General features: G+C 44.7%; 1 protein-coding gene across 3 annotated transcripts in view; it reads right to left on the bottom strand.

Annotated features, from left to right (window-relative positions):
• Positions 1-10,000, bottom strand: part of LOC113818546 (semaphorin-1A) — a 349,340-nt gene that overhangs the window by 338,915 nt on the left and 425 nt on the right. The window lies entirely within an intron of this gene.

The raw sequence follows: 10,000 nt of genomic DNA, 5'->3' as shown, positions 1-10,000 counted from the left end.
GCCCAAAGCGACACGAGACCGAGACGTTGCCGCCACGCCCCCGACACCAGACTCCAGGCCTCTCTCGCCGCGTTCCGCCCTCGTTCCGGGAAAAAACAAAAGAGGGGAAACGGAAGGAGATATACAGTTGCAGGAGAGAGAGAGAAAAGGGAGAGGAAATGCCTAAGGGTCTGCCGTACCCGACGACGATCCGATAGGTAGAACCGAAACCCATTACCGGTCACCATTAATCCTTTGTTCCTTCGTATAAAGGAGAGAGAAACGTAAAAGGCTAGCGTGTCGATCAGGAGTTCAGAAAAGGGAGGAAGGGAGAAAGAGGGGGGAAGGACAGGGGGAGAAAGAGGGGAGAAAAAGGTGAGAAAAGGGGGAAGGAGAGGGAGAGAAAGAGGTGGGAAGGGGAGAGGGAGAAAGATGGGGAGAAAGAGGAGGGAGGGAGAGGGAGATGAAAGTGCCAATGCTGGACGAGGCGACGTTAGACTTTCTTTTATTTCCTTACCCCCATTCTCTTTTCTTTGCTTCCCCTTTCCTTCTGTCTCCACCCTCCCTTTTCTCCGCTTCCTGTAAAACTTGCCGAACATTGATAGTCTTCTTCAAGTCGATTTCACTCTGTTCTTCTTCCTACATTTCCTCCTTTGGGTCGTTTTCACACAAGCACAAAAAAGGATATAAAGTAAAAAATCAAAATAAAATGAAATAAATAATAACTTTAAATCTAAGCCCGACAAGCCGCCATAACCCGAGAGCCCAAACGCCCGATCAGATCAAGTTGCCAATCCACTCTCTCGAAGGGGAAAAGGAGGAAAGGAAAGGCAGGGAAAGGCTTAGAGAATTGAGGTTAAAAAAAAAAGAGAGAAACACAGGCCTCACGCCTCACCTCCACCCCCCCCACCCTCCCCATCTCCCTTCCCTCCTCCTCCCCATCCCCATCCCCCTCCTTCCCCATCCCCTTCCCCTACCCTCCTTCCTCCCCATCCCCTTCCACTACCCTCCACCCCAACCCCATCCCCTCCTTCCTCCCCATCCCCTTCCCCCACCCTCCACCCCACCCCACCCCCTTCCTCCCCACCCCTTCCCCTCCCCTCCTCCCCACCCCCCACACCTAACCTGTGCGAGTGCTTCTAACCCTCTCGTCCTAACCACATGCTACCGGCGGTGTTGGGCAAGTGCTGCATTTGCATTTCCTGACAATCCTCGGGTCTCGTGAAAGGTAACGCGAGTCAGGGCTGGAAGAGAGAGAGGAGAATGGGAGGAAGAAGAGGAGAGGGAGGGGAAGGGAGAGAGGGAGGGGAAGGGAGAGGGGAAGGGAGAGAGGGAGGGGAAGGGAGAGGGGGAGGGAGAGGGAGAGACGGAAGGGAAGGGAGAGGGAGGGGAGGGGAAGGGAAGGGAAGGGAAGGGAAGGGAGAGGGAGGGAGGGAGGGAGTGAGGGAGGGAGGGAGTGAGGGAGGGAGGGAGGGAGGGAGAGGGGAGGAGGGAGGGAGAGAGAGAGAGAGAGAGAGAGAGAGAGAGAGAGAGAGAGAGAGAGAGAGAGAGAGAGAGAGACAGAGACAATGAGAGAGAGAGAGAGAGAGAGAGAGAGAGAGAGAGAGAAAGTGAGAGAGGGAGATGGACAGAGATAATCTACAGGAAATAAAAGAACGGCTACAAAGAACATATCCTAAACAGAGATAAGATCTTTCTCCACTCAGACGACAAGACCGTCACTGGTCTGATGAAAAGCCTTTTTTCCTCGCCTGTTTTAGAACGCAGGTAAATCCTCGCGGGAGGAAAATCTAGCAGCGAATTCCAGTCTCCATCACGCCTGTGCCTCTGCCTGCCCCTCCGCTTAACCTCACTTCCCTTCTCTTCCTTTCCTTTCCTTTCCCTTCCCTTCCCTTCCCTTCCCTTCCCTTCCCTCCCCAACTATTTCTTTTCGCCTTTCTCTTTGTCTCTTTCAAGCGCTCGCACATTTACGTATACATGTAGGCCTAGACACACACACACACACACACACACACACACACACACACACACACACACACACACACACACACACACACACACACACACACACACACACACACGAAGCCTCTTTCCTCTCCAAAATACCAGCTATAACGAAGCCCATCACAAGCACTCGACCTGCAATCTAGCCAGTGTTACCAGAACCCTGACAGCCTGGCACAGCACAGCTAAATCGCCAATAATAACAAAGACCTTAACTCAACCCCCCCCCCCTCCTCCTCCTCCTCCTCCAAACCCCACCCACCTCCCCACCTTCCCCCTCCAACCTAGGGCCAGCTTGTGCACGTAACCTCACCGCCACCTCCCCCGCCTCCCAAGCCCAGCCCTCGACGTCGGCGCCTAAAGCCAAGCGCCACGACTATGATGTCACACCGACCGGCGAATTTCCAGGCCTCACAATTGGCGCATCAATACGAAATCCCAAAGGCAAACAGACGCCATTCTCACCTCCTCATATTGGGAGCGGCGGCCGAGCTTTCGTAAACCCTTGTCCTCATTTTCACACGGGTTTGGCAAGGGATTAAAGCCCCGCGTCCTGGTCGAGGCGACGGCGGCCGTGGTGGTGGTGGGGGAGGGGGGAGGGGAAGGAGAGGTGGGGGAAGGGTGAGGGAGAGGAGGGGGAGAGGGACATGATGGAGGGGTGGTGTGGTAGAGGAGGGGGAGAGGGACATGATGGAGGGGTGGTGTGGTGGTGGTGATGAGGGAGGGGTAGAGAGGTGGTAATGAGGGAGGGGTAGAGAGGTGGTAATGAGAGGGGTGGCGGTGGTGATGGTAAAGGAGGAGGTGGTGTGGTGGCGGTGATGGTGGTTGGGGAAAGAAGGTGGGGGTAGGAACGATGGTGGTCAGGAAAAGAGGGAGGGATGGAAGAGGGAAAGATGGAGAAGTATGGTGGCGGTGACAGTGTGGAGGGAGGAGAGGAAGAAAGACGATGGTGAGGTTATGATGGTGAACTCGCCAAGTGGAAGAGTGGTGGAGCTGGCTGGTGCACCGAATGCAGGTATTGGTGACCGCGGCGGTGTGAAAATATAAACGAAATAGCAAGAGAGTCATTAAACAGACACAAAGGACGCGAGAAAAGTGAGAAAAACACACACTGCAACAATCAGAAGAAAACGAACAGAGACAGGCAGACACACACGGGAGTAAACGGCAATAAAATCATACAAGGAAAGAGGAAACGTCCCAGCAGGATGTCGAACAGGTTCCCCGAGTCCGGCGCCGGGACGCACAGGAAAACGTGAGGCGATGCACTTCAGACGCGAGAGTCCACGTGGTAGGTAGGCAGCCTGCAGTGCGGGGCATGGGGAGGGGAGGGAGGGGAGGAGGGATATGGAGGAGAAGGGAGGAGGGAGGGTAAGGGGGCATGGGGAGAGGAGGTAGGGTAAGGGGGCATGGGAAAGGGAGGGGAGGGGAGGGGAGGGGAGGGGAGGGAAGGCGAGGGGAGGGGAGGAAGAGGGGAGGAGAGGGCACAGAGGGGGGTAGCCAACCCACAAATCTCCTCCAGCGGTTAAGCCTCAAAACCTACAAAAATAAATCCACAGGTAAAATTATATCCATCTCATTTGCCTCCAGGTACACGGTCCTTCAGTACGGGTGGGATTCCGCTGATCCTGGGCTGCTGCGGGGATTAAGAACCTCTCAAAAGCTAACCTTCTCGCAATCAGAAGAATAAAATCGTTCGATGTGAAGAGATTAGCGTTATGTAGAGCTTCCGCCATACTCCTATCCTCACAGATGCACACGCGCAAACACACACACACATACACAAACGCACACACATAGGCCTATATACATACATACATATACATACATACACGCATACATACATGTAGAAATACATACATACATATAGACAGACAGAGAGATGAATAACATGAAATGCACAGCAAAGAAAGTAAAGTTCCACAAGCACATCCCAAAAACTGCCTCGTCACGGCCGCTCACCCTGGCGCTGCATCGAGGATCTCGGGAGGGAAAAAATATCTTTTCCTGGACGCTTCAGGAAACTGTCTTTGTCATTAATCAAGAGTTTCTACTTTCTCACTTTTAAGCCTCTTTCCTTGGCAGCCGTTCCTTGTGGGGAAAGAATTCGTCTTTTCTTTCTTTTCTTCAAGCTACCAGTAGCCTGTCCGACCGATAATTTATCGAAAGTTTGGCATGTTTAAAAATACTACTAGAACGATGTGTACAGTATATAGGCATATATATATATATATATATATATATATATATATATATATATATATATATAGATAGATAGATAGATAGATAGATAGATAGATAGATAGATAGATAGATAGATATAGATAGATAGATAGCAGACCCACAGCATAAGCACAATAACCATACAAAACTAAAACCAAAACCAATCCCTAAAATATAGAAGTTCGTCCCTTGTATCCCCAAAATACAAACAGGGCAATCCTAGTGACCCTAAATTGACCTCCAAACTATCCCTGCCCATCCCAGCCATTCAAGGAGGCGCGGGATTAACGAGGGGTCATAGGCCTATAAGAACCTGATTTTCCTGTAGGCGGAGACGGGGAGGAGCGAGAGAAAGGAAGAGAGGAGGAGAGAAACAGAGAGGAAAAGAGACTGTCGAGGTTAGGATAGGTGGTCATGTGCCTTAATTGACAGCGAATAGAGATGGACTGATTCCGCGTCTTATATGTACGTGTAAACATTATATGTATGTGTAAACATTATTTCTAATAAGTGGTTACACATAGCCTATATAGACAGATAGCTAGACAAACACATACATATCACACGTGTGTGTGTGTGTGTGTGTGTGTGTGTGTGTGTGTGTGTGTGTGTGTGTGTGTGTGTGTGTGTGTGTGTGTGTGTGTGTGTGTGTGTGAGAGAGAGAGAGAGAGAGAGACAGAGAGAGAGAGAGAGAGAGAGAGAGAGAGAGAGAGAGAGAGAGAGAGAGAGAGAGAGAGAGAGAGAGAGAGAGAGAGTATGTGAGTATGTGAGTATGTGCGTGTGCGCGATTTATATTAATATCAATACAAGCTATAGCAGTTAAGAGGCAATTATAGTATGGCAACATAGCGACAGCGTGAGCATTACTTGACAACGAAGTGTCAAACACTATAGATTACAACCCACGACATCTTTCCTCCCACATGTCATACTGGAAATAAAAGAAATGGCAAAATCGATAGTTCAAATACGGGGTCTTAATATTTACCTTGAAAAAATAGAGAAGAATACCGCGAAAAATGGCGGCTGGCAACTGTAGCCAAAGCTGCATTTTAACAAACTCGACTTTAAATCAAAACTACAGCGAATTCTGTTACCTAATGAGACTCCATTAAACGGAGGGTAAATCTGCATTTTAATAAGGCTTAATATCCAATATAAACACCGCCAGGTTTTTATTCATTTTGCACGTTATACTATCCCTAAGGAGGCAGATTTCGAACTTGACCACCTTAACTAATCCTTAAAACCTCGCCTAGACAGACGCCAAGGCTTCGCGCAAATAAAAATATAAAAAACGAAACTTAAAAAAAACTACCGCTTCCTGAGCCGCATATCCGCTGTACATCTACTACCTCCATCCGCATACGAAATCGCCCAGAAGAAAATTTTCATTTAGGAACCGCACCACACCGAGTTTATTGATGCAATTAAGCGGTCTCGTCCCTCCCTCGCGCCACACTGTCTGGCAGCGGTGGAGAGAGACCTCAGTGTTGCCAACTTACACGCCAAACACGTCATACATTTGAAAAGCTCTTTTTAGATTTTTAGATGTTGTTTTTGGTCATTTCAAGATACTTTATTCATTTTCTGCGTTCGTATTAATTCGGTTGAATGCCAGAAATAAGTAATGATTTGCCGAAGACGCGAATCATGAGATACGAGGGAGTGAACAGGTAAGAGCGGAGAGGACAAGCATACACTGTAGCCCTGTGCGAGGCTAGGCGGTTGCCTGCCGTCCACTAGCGTCTACAACCAATATAGTAATATTTACAATCCCTCACCATCTTTCTTCTTAATATACAACTGACATACGTCAACTGAATTCCACTCGCGAATACTTAGATAAATACAACGAAATTGAAGAGCGTGCCGGATCTCAAAATTCGCCGTCAGTAGAAGCGTTTTATCGTCCAAGAAATGGGATGGATATAAGGATATCTGTCATCCAAGTTTGAATGGAGTCCAGAGTTCTCAGAGTACAACCACCTCATTCAACCCCTCGAACGCACCAACAGTTATACCTTTTCAATGTACATTTACGAGTAAACATGAAACCTATGATTAAACTGTTTTCACTTGATAATATCCTCATTTATCGCAAATCGAAAATATTTTATCCTTTTCAATTATACTTTAAAAGATAATTACCATGCGCAGACTGGACTCCGCAAAAAAACTAAATGTCACCAAGAATAATTAAATAAACAATATATACGTATGGATTTTTAACAACAGCTAATAATACTGATAATACTCTACCTTACCTTACCTACCATACAATAGGGAATTATCTACCACGCCATCGACCCAAAACTAGTCCCATTTCAGCCAAACAACTGTCGTGGACTGTCACACACGTGTCTTCCATTTTTTCTCTCCTCTTTTTTCGGGCTTTCGAGTAAAAAAAAAAAGTACAAGTTTGAGTTAAGCATGAATACTGTGATGAAACCATTTCGTGGAAAACTGGCCATCGTCACGTGCCCTGGCCCTCTCCCTCTCTCTCTCTCTTCACTTCCCCGTCTATCTTCTCCGTATTAATCTTGCATCATGCTTTTGACGCTTTCCGAGTATCGAGAGTAAATCTACTTTCGTGTTACGTGGTGCGTGCTCGGGTGTGTACGCGTGTAGGCGTATTGTATGTGAGAGATTGTCTTTTGTGGGTCAAACTGGGAGGGAGGGAGGGAGGGAGGGGGAGAGAGAGGGAGAGAGGGAGAGAGGGAGAGAGGGAGAGAGGGGGAGAGAAAGAGAGAGAGAGAGAGAGAGAGAATGAAAGAGAGAGAGAGAGAGAGAGAGAGAGAGAGAGAGAGAGAGAGAGAGAGAGAGAGAGAGAGAGAGCCAGAGAAGCAGAAAGAGAGACAGAGCCAGAGAAGCAGAAAGAGGGACAGACAGAGCCAGAGAAGCAGAAAGAGAGACAGACAGAGCCAGAGAAGCAGAAAGAGAGAGACAGACTGAGACAGAGAAGCAGAAAGAGAGAGACAGAAAGCGTCTGCTGACTTGCGTGGCCTGAGCTCATCAGCTCCCTATTAGCCCTGGTTCATGCAGCGACGGCAAAGCTCACCAACAAAGGCAAAACAACCATTACAATTACTCCCATTAACATTCCCTTTCCCTAAATAGCACACTGGAAACATGTCAGTCGTTAAACTAGGACTGACCAGACCAACAAAATGCTGTTGAGAGAATTTACTCCTCTTTTTTTGAATGCGGGGGGAGCGGGGAGGGGGGGAGGGAGGGGGAGGGCGATTTCCCCTTTTACGGCTAAATGGCAGTAGCCCAAAATCCAAAAAACAAGACAAATGATCGGGCCAAGAGAGGAACTTACAATTTAGTGCAACACGAGGAGGAAATGTTACCAGTACGAACATTTTACCAATATCGGTGTTGGGTTTAAGGTCTGATCGAGTGAGAAATCGACAAAATGATGAATCCTCACTCACTCGCCCCGGCAATATACACTTTCCCACGAATTTTCGAGTTTCGTGAATTTTATCCCAATGCTTTTAAACTCGAAGAGACAAAGAGGAGAGCTGATAGATTAAACTCTTTGATTATTATGATCTTATTAAAGCATGTGTCTTGCTGTTCACCTCTCAAACTTTTTGTTCAAGTTTGTGACTCTCTGACTGCCGAAATGAAATTAATGTCCTGATTTAAGACTCTCTCTCTCTCTCTCCCTCCCCTCTCTCTCTCTCTCCTTTTGCCACGCTGCGTGATCTAATAAAACCCCTTACATAATACATCGGGTTGTCCAAGACGCAAAAGGGAAGTTACGCTACAGTCTGAGAAAGCGAAAATGGGGAAGGAAAGCCACCGATAACGTCGAACATAAAATACACAGAAAATAAAGTTAAATGGACGGAAGGATATTTTAAGTCAACGAACCGAGTCGAGGCGGGTGGATGTTGCCCTATCAATCAATCATTTAAAGAATGTGACAACGACTGCCATCGTGAGAGAGAGAGAGAGAGAGAGAGAGAGAGAGAGAGAGAGAGAGAGAGAGAGAGAGAGAGAGAGAGAGAGAGAGAGAGAGAGACAGAGACAGGGAATCATGCATCGTATATCCTATTACACTCACATGTAATTATGCAAACGCACCATGCAAACAGATGCAAAATTTACGAAAATAATGCACCTGCCTAATTCCTAGTCCAGCAAAGGGAGAATCCATTAATAATGAAATAATTCCCTCGCAATCAATATCCCGGAATACAAACGCAGTGAAACAGGCAACGCAGATAAATATAACATCATGTCAATACACATAAAATAAGAAAGACACGCAAAGAGCATTGGCATGTCTTTGTGTCTACATTTTTCTGCTTTTAAACTATCATCATGAACGATCATTTTAGCACTAAATGGGGAGGGGGGGGACACACTTTGATAGTAATACCACTGCATTATTTTCCCAATTCCGTAATGGATGCATTTACCTACATTTTTATACATGTGTGTTTGAATTATATATATATATATATATATATATATATATATATATATATATATATATATATATATATATATATAGATATACATACACATACATACATATATATGCATTTATGTATATATATATACATACACATACATACATATATATGCATTTATGTATATATATATACATACATATACATATATATATATGCATTTATGTATATCTATATATATATCTATATATATATAAATATATATATATATAAATATATATATATGTGTATATATAAATATATATATATATATATATGTATATATATATATATATATATATATATATATATATAAACATTTATACATGCATGTAGTGCAATACATCTTATGATACGAACAATGATTCCCTTTCGTTTGTTCTTGCACTTAGTCATTCTCTGTCTCACATGCATTCGCTTCTTCATGCTGACAATTATACACTCGCCTTAAGACAATTTGTTTGCAGTCACGTGACGAGCCGATGCTTGCTGTGGAGGCACGCAAAAGCACCTTCTCCTCCTCCTCTAACTCTCAAGATATTCACTTCTCGAATCCAAGTCTTTTAATACCAAAAACACACGAACATTATAATGAAAGAAAAAGACTGGTCATAAAACTATTTCTGTCTGCATCCTACGTTTTAAAAATAATTGTCCCAAGCAAATTGTAGTTATCCAATTGTAATAACATAGACAAGCAAAATAATAATAATGATAATAACAACAACAACAATAATAATAATAATAAATAATAATATCATTACTACTACTTACAGCAACAATAATAACAATAATGATAATGCATGATAATAGTAACCTAATAATAATAATAATAAGTCCCACTTTGCAACAAGGAATTTCAATGTGTATCACCTCTCGCTCCTACTTGTACTGCAGTCTCGATTATTGATAAGGTTTAGCAGCAAAATCAATAACAAGTGATTTACTGGCCTATTGTGTGCGACAATCACACTACCTTAGACACGAACTTTTGTCTATGGTTTATTCGACACGGAAAATCAGAAAATATCGCGAGATTTGATAAAAATTAATCCCCCCACATAAATCATATTAATCTTACTCCCAAAGTGAACTAACTAGCCGAATCGACAACTTTAACAAACTTAGCACGGACTTCGGCTCCAACAACATTCTGAAAACATTTATGAACTCGAGCAACTCCTAAAACCACTCCGGCATACATAAATAAATTATATATTAACCTGTCAACATTTTTTTCAAGAGGTATGTTTATATAGCTATCCAATACGTTTTTTTTACCACTAATCTTTAAAAGGTAAATATTCTTACTGTTCACTCAAAGT

This window comes from Penaeus vannamei, chromosome 12 (assembly GCF_042767895.1).
Source record: "Penaeus vannamei isolate JL-2024 chromosome 12, ASM4276789v1, whole genome shotgun sequence".
NCBI classification, from domain to species: domain Eukaryota; kingdom Metazoa; phylum Arthropoda; class Malacostraca; order Decapoda; family Penaeidae; genus Penaeus; species Penaeus vannamei.
This window is presented reverse-complemented; position numbering and strand designations above follow the sequence as displayed.